Source organism: Lactuca virosa, chromosome 4 (assembly GCF_052849685.1).
Source record: "Lactuca virosa cultivar CGN04683 chromosome 4, Lactuca_virosa_CGN04683_v6, whole genome shotgun sequence".
NCBI classification, from domain to species: Eukaryota; Viridiplantae; Streptophyta; class Magnoliopsida; order Asterales; family Asteraceae; genus Lactuca; species Lactuca virosa.
The window spans coordinates 171,384,646-171,397,127 of NC_136429.1; positions in this window are offsets into that span (position 1 = coordinate 171,384,646).

Consider the following 12,482-nt stretch of genomic DNA (forward strand, 5'->3'; position numbering starts at 1 on the left):
AAAAAAAATATTTTTTACATTTTTTAAAGCTCGAGTTTTACATTTAAAAAAATCATAATAATGTAAGAAAGTATAACTTTTTTTAGAGTTGTTTCCAAAAATCTTTAAAAAAATAAAATAATAATAAAACTAAATAATATAAATCTACAACAAGTTTACAAATCACATTATCTAGTTAAAATAATAATAATAAATAAATAAAAATAAATAAATAAATTGTAAAAGAAAAAAATTAAGACACGAAGACAAACGTCATAATAAAGATGAAGTTTAAATGTAAATTTGCAAATAATAGTTAGTTAAATTATAGAAAGTCATAATGACTTATTTTAATCAACTTTAAAGCAACAAAGTACTTTGAATAAATATGAATAGTTTGTTGACTTTAAGTAAATTATTCCTAAAAAAATCATATACTTAGTTTTAATTTATATATATAATAATATAATATAAAATGTCGGTATTTATCGACTATATTGGTTAAAACTTACTGATAAAATAAGTAATAATATATATATATATATATATATATATATATCAAATATGAATAAAAGATAAAAATATATATAAATAATATAAATTATGATAGTTTAAAGGGGTTCAAATGTAAGTTAAAATAATCATCCTAGTGTTTTGGAGTTGTCGAGACTCCAAAAACACCAAGAAATGACCAAAAGCTACCAAGAAGTGACCTAAAACTATTTGCAAAGAACTAAAGATCTGTAACAGCCCAAATTCCAAGCCTAAATTTTTCATTTTTAATTAAGAAATTCCCAACATAGTTTACCAAAACATTTTTCATGCCATAACATTTGCAAACAGAAATATAACAAAGTGTCTAAAAATCATAATGTCAAGTAAAATAAATCAGAGTACAATCCCAGAAAACTCCATGCGGAAATCATGTTTGTGTGTGTGTGATGCGCTGCTACACCGCCGGCTCATTCCCCTTAGACAAAGAGGTACCTGAAACCAAAACTAAAACTGTAAGCACAAAGCTTAGTGAGTTCCCCCATCATACCACATACCATATAATATCGTCGGTATCTTTCAACCGGTAACTTGTCATCGGTATCTTTCAACCGGTATCTGTCATCGGTATCTTTCAACCGGTAACTGTCATCGGTATCTTTCAACCGGTAACTGGGGACTATTTCACCCCCTACCATTATCATACAATAATAAGGTATATTCATACAATCATGCATAACTGGGTACTGACCTACCCCCTTGATCCTAAAGATCGATGCCAGGGAAAAACTAATCCCTACCACTACCATTAACACACATAACATATCACACAAGCATATCTCATGACCAAAGCACATAACCATACCAAGATAATTATCACAAAGACAATTATCTAACAACTATCCTTGTTGGTGGGCCGGCATTGTGGCCTTAGACCCACCCCTACTAGAAGGTAACTCACCTCGAACGAGTAGCTGCTGATAATCTGTGCGGGAAATCTCTGTCTGCTGCTGCTCCGGAAATCCTCCGGCTATAATCCCCACAAAACACTTAATCAGAGTCTGATATCTATTCTTAGGGTAAAATGACCATTTTACCCCTGACCAAGTCCAAGTCAAAGTCAAAGTCAACTTCCAGTTGACCCGACTCGCCGAGTTGGGTCGCCAACTCGTCGAGTCCCTATCTCTTCAACCGTCCTCATTCACGTCTTTACTCGTCGAGTTTAGCAACGACTCGACGAGTTCTCCTTCTAACTCAACCCCGGATGAACCTTCATCCGACTCGCCGAGCGGTATGAACACTCGTCGAGTTCATCTTCATCCTATGAACACGTCCTGTCCTCGACTCGCCGAGTTGTATGAACAACTCGTCGAGTTCATCTTCAAGAGTTGGGAGATTGCCTTGGACTCGCCGAGTCGGCTCATGCACTCGCCGAGTCCTATGAACTCCAGGACTATGGCTTATCCCAATACGTTTGGGTCACTCCCCTGTACCCTCTAAAACCTTTCTATCACTCAACTGGGTCTCTTGAACCATAACAGAAAAGGGGAAACCAAGCCTCGGACTCGCCGAGTCCCAAGAACGACTCGCCGAGTCGATACATTCCCAAGTCTATTTCCTCGATTTCTGGTGTACAACTCTTGTCCAAATGATAGATCTAGGTCCCTAAACTCGATCTAGCACGTAAAGTTACGAACTTTACGTGCATACATGGGACTTTGAGCCAAAAAGGCTCTAAAAGAGGCTCTTAAGTTGCATGGGGGCTTCCATGGGTGAAAAAGCAGCCCTTTACTGCCTTGTAACTCCTCCATGGACCTAGATCTGAAGCCTCAACCCCTAACCATGCTTGCAATCATGGTTGGTTGCCAAGAATGACTTTATACCTTCTGGAAACTGCAAAAGATGCACAAACATGAACTCCCTTGGTCTTCTCTTGATTCCTCAAGCTTTTCCCTTCCTTCTTGCCACCACAAGCTACCAAGAATCACCAAAAAGGCCTTTAGATCTTCACAACACGACTAGGGTTCTGTATGGAGTGTTCTAGGAGCATAAAGGGGGGATGGAGGCTGCATAAGGTTGTTTAAATGGGGTGCAAACCCTCATATTAGGGTTTTGTCCAGTCAGAGTCTACTCGTCGAGTCTGGAAGCCGACTCGACGAGTCCGTCATTTAAATCCCGGATCAAATCCGCTTCTACTCGACGAGTTGGGCCTTCAACTCGCCGAGTCCCAGGCCAAAAACACAAAACACTTAGATAAAATACATACCAGGAACCAGGTACTACAAATCTCCCCCACTTATTTTAGACTTCGTCCTCGAAGTCTGCTGCTCGTTCCTGGAAAAGCTCTGGCTAATGCTCCATCATCTCGTCCTCCGGCTCCCATGTCCACTCTGAGCCCTTCCGATGCTGCCATTGCACCTTCACCAGCCCGACCCTCTTGTTCCTCAGATCCTTTGACTTTTGGTCGAGTATTGCCACAGGCCGCTCAATGTAATTCAGGCTGTCATCGACCTGAATATCCTCTAAAGGTACCACTGCCGAATCGTCCACCAAACATTTATGTAACTAGGAGACGTGAAAAGTGCTATGGATATGACTGAGTTCGGCTGGCAGGTCTAGTCTATACGCCACCTTGTCCACCCGGGCTATAACCCTGAAGGGTCCAATGTACCTGGGGCCCAACTTGCCCAGCTTCCTGAACCGGATGACGCCCTTCCAGGGTGACACCTTCAGGAGAAGCATATCCCCGACCTGGAACTCCAGGTCTGAACGGCGCTTGTCGGCATAGCTTTTCTGCCGACTTTGAGCAGTCTGAAGCCTGCTTCTGACCTGCTGAATCCTCTCTGTCGTCTTGAGCACCACTTCGGTGCTCCCCATGACCCTCTGGCCCACCTCACCCCAACATATCGGGGTCCTGCACTTCCTCCCGTACAACATCACGAAAGGAGGACGGTCGATGCTCGCATGATAGCTATTATTATACGATAACTCCGTCACCGGGAGGTAGGTATCCCAGCTACCTCCGAAATCTAAAACACATGCCCGCAGCATATCCTCTAGCGTCTGGATGGTCCGCTCGCTCTGACCATCCGTCTGCGGGTGAAAGGCGGTGCTAAAATGCAGACGAGTACCTAGCTCATCATGAAACTTCTTCCAAAACCTGGAAGTGAACCGCACATCCCTGTCGGAAATCACTAAAACTGGCACTCTGTGCCGAGCTACTACCTCTCGGATATAGATGTCGGCCAACTTCTCGGCCGAGATGCTCTCCTGGATCGGTATGAAATGGGCACTTTTGGTCAACCGATCCACGATTACCCAAATCAAATCCACTCCCTGTGCAGTCCTGGGAAGCTTGGTGATGAAATCCATGGTAATATCTTCCCATTTCCACATGGGAATATCGAACGGCTGCATCTTGCCGTGTGGCCTCTGGTGCTCGGCCTTGACCTTCCTGCAGGTCAAGCACCGCTCCACATACCATGCTACGTCCCGCTTCATGCAGGGCCACCAATAATCAAGACGAAGATCTCTATACATCTTCGTCGCTCCGGGATGGATAGAAAATCTGGATTTGTGTGCCTCCTCCATCAGGATCTGGCGCACGCCTCCATGATAAGGGACCCACACCCTACGGTGAAGAGTCAATAATCCTCGGCTATCATAGTCGAAGGAGGAAACCTAACCCACTATACGCTCGCTCTTCCGATGTTCCTCCTTCATAGCCTCCTGCTGAGCCTCCCGGATCTGCTCCAACAGTGGAGTCACCACTGTCATCCTCAGACAGATGTCCCTAATCGGCGCTGCCTTGCGGCTAAGCGCATCGGCAACGACATTGGCTTTCCCCGGGTGGTAAAGGATCTCGCAATCATAATCCTTCACCACATCCAACCACCGACGCTGCCTCATGTTCAGATTCGGCTGATCGACGAGGTACCTCAAACTCTTGTGGTCCGTGTAAATGGTACAACGGACCCCGTAGAGGTAATGACGCCAAATCTTGAGGGCAAAAACACCCCCCCAGCTCCAAATCATGCGTCGGATAATTCACCTCGTGAGGCTTCAGCTGCCTCGAAGCGTAAGCAATAACATGTCCTCTCTGCATCAGAACTACGCCCAAACCCGAGATGGACACATCGCAGTATACGACAAAATCCTCCATGCCCTCTGGCAAAGCTAAGATTGGCGCCTCGCACAATCTCTGTCTCAATATCTCAAATGCAGCCTGCTGCTCAGGCCCCCATCGAAAGACCACGGTTTTCCTCGTCAACCGGGTCAGGGGCACGGCTATCTTGGAGAAGTCCTGAATGAACCTCCGATAGTAACCTGCCAGTCCCAGAAAGCTCCGAATCTCAGATGGAGACCTCGGAACCTCCCACCTCATCACGACCTCAACCTTGGCCGGATCAACCGATATCCCGTCCTGGTTGACAAGGTGCCCAAGAAACTGCACCTCGTGCAACCAGAACTCACACTTGGAGAACTTAGCATACAAGTTCTCCCTTCTCAAAGTACCCAACACTTCTCGCAAGTGCTCCTCATGATGCTCTCGCGTCTTGGAGTAAACCAAGATGTCATCGATGAAAACTATCACAGACCGATCCAACATCGGTCTGCACACGCGGTTCATGAGGTCCATGAACGCAGCAGGAGCATTGGTGAGCCCGAAAGGTATCACCACGAACTCATAGTGGCCATAACGCGTCCGAAACGCAGTCTTCTGCACATCCTCCTCTCTGACCCTCATCTGATGATACCCTGAACGCAAATCAATCTTGGATAACTAAGATGCTCCCTGTAGTTGGTCAAAAAGGTCATCAATCCTCGGGAGTGGGTAACGGTTCTTCACCGTTACCTTATTCAGCTCCCTATAATCTATACACATCCGATGCGACCCATCCTTCTTCTTCACAAACAGAATCGGGGCTCCCTAGGGTGAACTGCTCGGTCTAATGAATCCCTTGTCTATCAGCTCCTGCAGCTGTGTAGACAACTCCTGCATCTCAGGAGGAGCCAACCGATACGGTGCCTTGGCTATCGGAGCCGCACCAGGGACTAGTTCGATCCTGAACTCTACCTGCCTCTCCGGAGGTATCCCAGGCAACTCCTCGGGGAATACATCCGCAAACTCTCGTACCACGGGCACATCGCCCACCGTGGCCTTACCCATCTCCCGGGTATCCATCACATAGGCAACAAATCCTGCGCAACCCTGCTGAAGGTAATGCCTAGCTCTCGCTGCTGAACATAAAGCTGGTCCTCGCTGTGGCCTCTCGCCCTGAATCACCAGCTCCCCCACTTGAGGTCCTGACCCGCACCAACTGTTGTGCACAGTCAATCACTGCCCCATTGGGGCTTAGCCAATCCATACCAATAATAACCTTGTTCCCCCGCAAAGGTATGGGAACCAGATCTACCAGATAACGCTCCTCAAACAGTCTCAAAACACAGTCCCTGAAGACCTCTGATGCTCTCACTGACCGGTCGTCCGCAATCTCGACCTCTAGAGGGCAATCCAACATGCCCGACGACTCAGGAAACTTCTTGCTAAGCGCAAGAGAGACAAACGATCGGGTAGCACCCGAATCAAACAATACCTGAACTGGGATACCGTTCACATGGAACGATCCTATACAGAGCACATACATCACATATCAAAATCACAGCGACATAAATAAAAGCATAAGAAATAGATCATACCCGTCACCACATCGGGTGCAGCGCGTGCCTCCTCGGCTGTCAACTGAAACGCTCGGCTCCGCACCACTGGAACCTCTGACTTGACCTTCCGGCCATCTGCAACCCGTACTGTCGCTGAAACCGGTGCCACTGCTGACGCTGCTGTCAGTCTAGGGCAGTTGGCCTTCTTATGGTCCCTCTGATTGCAATGGAAGCAAATCAGGTCTGACATCTGCACTGTGGGGGTGGGGGCAGTACAATCTCTGCCAAAATGCCCCGTCTTTTCGCATTTATAGCAGCCTGAACCCGACCCAGTGCGACAAACTCCCTCATGTGACCGACCGCACTTTCCACAGCGGTCCCGGCTCAGCTGGCCCTTCGACCTAGAGTCGAATCCCTTGGGTTTCTTCCCCGAAACCCCCGTAACATGCACAGTCTCTGCCTTCCTCTTCCCGATGTGCTCCAGATCGATCTCCCTCTCCCGCGCCCTGGCAATCATGGAGTCCAGGGTCGGACATGCCGAGAAGCTGACATGCTCTCTGATATCGGCTCTCAACATGTCGTGATAGCGGGTCCTCCTCATATCCTCATCTCCTGCATAATGGGGCACCAATAAATCCCTCTCCCGGAACTTGGCGGTGATCTCCGCCACAGTCTCCGTAGTCTGTCTCATATCCAAAAATTCTCAGGCCAGCTGCTGAAGCTCCACAGCTGGTGCAAACTCGGCCCTGAATCGGGTCATGAAATCTGACCACGTCATAGCCTCGATGGTTGGGGCTCCCAATGTATCACCAATCAACTCCCACCAATCTCTGGCTCGATCCCTCAAACATCCTGCAGCAAAACGGACCTTCGACCCTTCCGGGCAGAAGCTCGTCAACTGCGCAGACTCGATGTTTGTGATCCATCTCCTAGCAGCAATGGGGTCTTTCACCCCGTGATAATCCGGCGCACCGCTCCCTCGGAAGTCCTTGAAGGACAGTGTGCACGTACCCGTCTGGCTAGACGCCATATCACTCCCGAATGCTCGGAGGTGATCCTCAATCAGCTCAACAATCCCTTCCTTGATCGACCCGAAAATGATCGGGGTCGACTCAAGGATGCCACTCGTAATCTCTGACGCGATGAACTCGCGCAGCCCGCCATCAACCTGCTCGGATCCTGCACCCGAGCCTGATCCTGATCCTGATCCGGAACCTCCTGCTCCATGTCGCATGGTCACTATACTGAAAATGGACGCATAAATGTCAGGATCATACATACTCTCAAGAGGTCTAACACACTCTCCAAGTTTCCCAGTTTTGTCTCAGCCTTCCTTGATTCGAGTACGGATCCTCTACGTCCAGTAGTACGAGCCCATACTACCTTCCACATCTATCCGTACTTTCCTCATGGACTGTCTCGAATTCACCAAGTCCCTTAACCAATATCCCTTTCCAACTAGTCTCATCCCAGGATTTCCTAGGGCACTCTCCGACCTACTCTCCGCCATCAGCTGCACTAGGAGTCCCTACTTCCCTTCCCTAACTAGCTTGCGAGTACTGCTACATATCCGCTCACTAGTTAGTTAAAGTTAGCCAGGACCCCTTAAGCACAAAGCAAGCAACATTCGTGCATCGAGTGACCACATCAGGCATAACCTAATCAGGTTATCCTACTGCTGACTAAACAGTCCTAGCATACAGCTCATACAACAGGCACATAAGGAATCCTTCCTAGATCCTTAGCCCTACTCTAGCATGCAGTTTTCAGAATCATATATATCAGGCATACAAGGCATCCTCCTAGATCCTTAGCCCTAATCTAGCATGCAGTTCTCAGTATCATACATCATATAACTTATCATAACAAGTATGGGTATCTTGGGGAAAACTTACTTGAGCTCGGCTGGTCGCACGCATCACACACCTTGTTCTTTCTCAAAACCCTTTGACTCAGATTTTAGAAAACCATTTTCTTTGTAAAAATCTTTTAAATCCCTCGGTTTGAGTCCAGAAACTCCCGAGGGTGTGTCCGAATCCCTCAAACCAGGGCTCTGATACCAACTTGTAACACCCCAAATTCCAAGCCCAAATTTTTCATTTTTAATTAAGAAATTCCCAACATAGTTTACCAAAACATTTCCCATGCCATAACATTTGCAAACAGAAATATAACAAAGTGTCTAAAAATCATAATGTCAAGTAAAATAAATCAGAGTACAATCCCAGAAAACTCCATGCGGAAATCATGTGTGTGTGATGCACTGCTACACCGCCGGCTCCTTCCCCTTAGACGAAGAGGTACCTGAAACCAAAACTAAAACTGTAAGCACAAAGTTTAGTGAGTTCCCCCATCATACTACATACCATATAATATCGTCGGTATCTTTCAACCGGTAACTTGTCATCGGTATCTTTCAACCGGTATCTGTCATCGGTATCTTTCAACCGGTAACTGGGGACTATTTCACCCCCTACCATTATCATACAATAACAAGGTATATGTTGGATATAGTGTCTAAGTCCATAACTTTATTTGGTATGTACTTGACCCGACCCGGCATGGTCCATTTGGGTTGCATGGCATTGCAATACTTGGATAGACTAAATGAGAGAATAAGGAACTTATGATTATTAATATATTATAAGTTCTAAATATTAATAATAGTATTATTTAATTAGTATTGATCAAGTATTAATCTAGTATTAATTTGGTGATCAAAGTGAGACTAATTAAATATATAGGGTTGATTATGACAATCATCAATTCTTTTATGGTGGATTAATGATCCATGGTTTATGGGTTTGGTTATAACCATATGGAGCTCCACGGATAGTCCATGGGAGTTACAAACCCATGGGTCATGAGAAATCAAGAGTCATGACAATTAAGGGCATTCATGTGTAAACCCTAATTGTGACAACACTATAAAAGGAACCCTATGGCTAGCAAAATCGTGACCTAGTGACCTAGAGTTACTAGAGAGGGCATAACCGATTTTGAGTGCTAGAAGTATTCTCTCAAGTTATTCCAAGTCTTGTGGTGTTATGTGAAGCATTTGAGGCACAACATTTGGGGTGCTAGGCTCACAAAGTCTTGAAGGAACCCAAGCAACAACAAGGTATGTATTTCTACTAGTTTTTATGTTTTATGTAATCCCCATGCCATGCTAGTTAGGAAATAACCTTGAAAAAGAAACTTGCATGTATATAGAGAAAACATAGATTCAAGGTTATTAGGGTTGCATGTACACTTAGGAAGTGTTAGAATGCTCAAAACCCATCAGTGGTATCAGAGCCTAGGATTGTTTTCTGTATACTTGATGCAAAACTGCTTAAAAATCGAAAATTTTGCACTCTGACGACTGGACTCGCCGAGTCCATGAACAAATTCATTCTACTCGCCGAGTAGAATAATGCACTCGGCGAGTAGGAGCGTGCTGGGCAGTTTTTTCGAGTTTTGTTGCTGGAAATGGATTAAGATCATTATCCCAATCTGTTTTGGACTTGTAAAATCTGTTTTTCAAAATGATAATGATTATGTTAACCCATTTTACATGACTTTTATCAATTTTCAAGTATTGTATATGTTTATATGATTTTCTTGAAATTGTTTGATATTAATATTTGTTCTTATGAGTTTTTAGAAGATCATAGGAATTTTGTGTAACTTACATGCTTGTTTAATTCATGATCTTAATGCTAATGATGGTGTCCATAACTTGTCCTCAAGTTATGGATAACCAAAAGTCACTTCTTTTAATTATGATTAAAGAACTAAAGAGGTTTCATAAAAAGAAGAGTCTTCATTTTATGAACCATTAAAACTCATAAGTTACAAATTGAAGAGACTTGGAATAGTTTCAATTCTTGCCCTCAAGTTTTGGAATTTGAAAAGCCTTACACTTTAATTCCAAATTGAACTCTTAGAATTTTTTAAAGGTAAAATTCAAGCTTTATGGACTTCATTAAATTAATTAAAGTGTTTAATTAAAAGAGTTAATAATTCCATAAAGACATGGTTTAAGTTTAATTAAATTAAGTATAGTTTAATTAATAGATTAAACCACCAAGTATTTTAAATGTTTAAAATACACCCTTATACTATTATTATAATTTTAATTATATAGATATGTATAAGAATATGTCATTCTTACCGTTAGTAGGCCTCATTCACGAAGCCGGTCTATAAGGGGGGTATAAGGTTGTTGCCTATAAAATGGTGACTTAATGGGTGTCCACTCTCACCCACCGCTTCCTTGATCGGTGGAGGGTCGTTAGCCGAACGGGTAGGATACGACTTTAAATACTCGTTAAAAGTATAATGAATTATAAAGTAACTATACATTATAAATTCCCAATCTTAGTTACTTTAGGAAAATGTGAAATTGGTGCTAGCCCATAAAATTACACTTTGTACCTTACCAAGTCGTTAGTGGAGCGTGTGTGGTTAACCGGCACACTAACATAGACTAGTAAGAGTGGCAAAGGGTAACTTGACTTTATTATAGATCGGTGGAGCGTGTGTGGTTAACCGGCACATCGATTAGGTAATATTGTTGAGGGTACCAAGTCAATTTGTATGGTTATTCACACCTTGTTTGTGATCCTTGGCATCCCAGTCACAAACTTGAGAGGGCACAATCGAGATTCAAACATGCCATTGAAAGTTCAATGTATCTCAAAAGATCTAGGAGTTTCAAATCCAATTAAAAACTTAATTATATTTCGTTTTATGGTAGGAAATTGGTAAATCGTCATTTACCTACCTTCAACTATTTTATAATTTGGATTACGGCATCCCTCTTCCAGTTATAAATAGGTTGTTGGGTCCTAGCCTTAATATTTCATATTGGGTGTTATATTAAGGACTTTAAATAAACTAACTTGAATTTCTCCCATTATAGATGTCTAGTTTAGACAGCTATGGTCTTCCCAAATCTTTAGGAACAAGCTTCCTAATGAAGATGATATCCCAAATGGCAACCAAGGTGAAAGATCAATCCCTTTGTTGTGCATTAGTGGGACTGGAAATCATACTTCACTTCCTCCACCTCCTCCAATAAATCTCCTTATCCTACAAGTTTCAAGACATGATAAGTTCTAAGTCACTCAATCCCTATTGGCAAACAAAGTCTATATGTGCTTAGGTCTTGGAGATTAAGTCACATATTGACAAGCCGGGAGAGTAGGGTGTCGAAGTCTCAAGGTAGCTGGCTGTTGACTTGGTCACTCCCTGATAACAGATCACGACATGACCCTTAATGATCTTACCTATTTGCTTGATGATGCTGAATCAGCAATGATTTGGAGCATTGGTAAAGCAAAATTTGATTGGAAGATCAACTTCCCAAACTTCCATGGACATTGACAATGGTAACATTGGAAGTCCAGAAAAACTTTCTCTTCCCAATTGAAAGGGATTGGCCATAGTCAACTCGGTTGACCAAATGGTAAAGAGAAAGGCTAAGTCTGTGATAGTCCCATGTACCGTTTCCAAAGAGTCCATATGTTTCTGTTGCCAAAGGAAGGGCATTGGTTGCGAAGCTGCCAAATTTACCTAAAAGTCCATAAGGATAGTAAAGTCAAATGTTTGACTCTACTTCAGGTAAAGTCCATTGTCTAACTCTATTAAGTTTCTATTCTGAGATTCTTATTGCATGATGTGACTGGGTCACATGTTGATGTTTTAAGAATCAAAGAAAAGTGAAGAAACTTAAAGGAAGTATATGCTGATTCTGATCGCGAAGAGGGATTTTGATCGCATGGTTCGGTGATCAGAATTTTGAGCTATTACTTAAGAGTTGAGACATATTGCTTAGGAATAGATAACAACAAGGTTTTCATATGGGTTGTAAGGATAAGTTTTCCGCAAAGTTTTAAAATAAAGAAAAGTTTTGATTTTATTTATTTTAAGTATCCTTACAATGGCATTTGTGAAAAATTGTTGATTATATGTTTCCATTAATAGCAATATTTGAAAATGGATTTGATTCTTTCATTTTTGGTAGTATCATAATTTACCAAATAAGGAAAGATTCTCATCGCCCAAGTTTCAGTTAGATAGAAACTTGGAATCATGCAACTTGTATTGTATGATGAATGAGAAGTTTTCGTCTTTGGGAAATTAAGACTAATTCCTTGTTCACATGTACATGTGAGTCAAGTGAAGGACTAAAAGATTGGGTACACTTGGTTGTGTGCTGGTCAGGTCCACCACAAAGATAGATAAGATTATTCGTTATGATTTACTAAAGTTTAGTAAATATGGTTATGCTTACGAGTTTAAGTGTAATTCTGAAACATTGGAAAAGTTTCAATGTATGGCAGAATGAATAAGAAGAATCAAAT